The following is a 235-nucleotide window of genomic DNA, read 5'->3' as shown; positions in this document are numbered from 1 at the left end:
AGACTCGGCTCTGATACACGATGATGTAGCGGTATTGTGATGTGTCGCCGATTACAAGTAATTGCGCTGATATTCGCCGAATCATGTTTTGATTTCGGCAGCACAACACATCGCTCGCGAGACATTGTTGTCATGCGGTCTCTCAGCTCATTCGATCTTATTATTAGAATGCTTCTAGAATATTCCTACGGAATATTCCAGAAGCAAGCTGAGAGAGCCGAGCCGAATCCCGAAC

Source organism: Odontomachus brunneus, unplaced genomic scaffold (genome assembly GCF_010583005.1).
Source record: "Odontomachus brunneus isolate Ranch 3 - 2012 unplaced genomic scaffold, Obru_v1 Obru_scaffold_032, whole genome shotgun sequence".
In the NCBI taxonomy this organism is placed as follows: domain Eukaryota; kingdom Metazoa; phylum Arthropoda; class Insecta; order Hymenoptera; family Formicidae; genus Odontomachus; species Odontomachus brunneus.
This window is presented reverse-complemented; position numbering follows the sequence as displayed.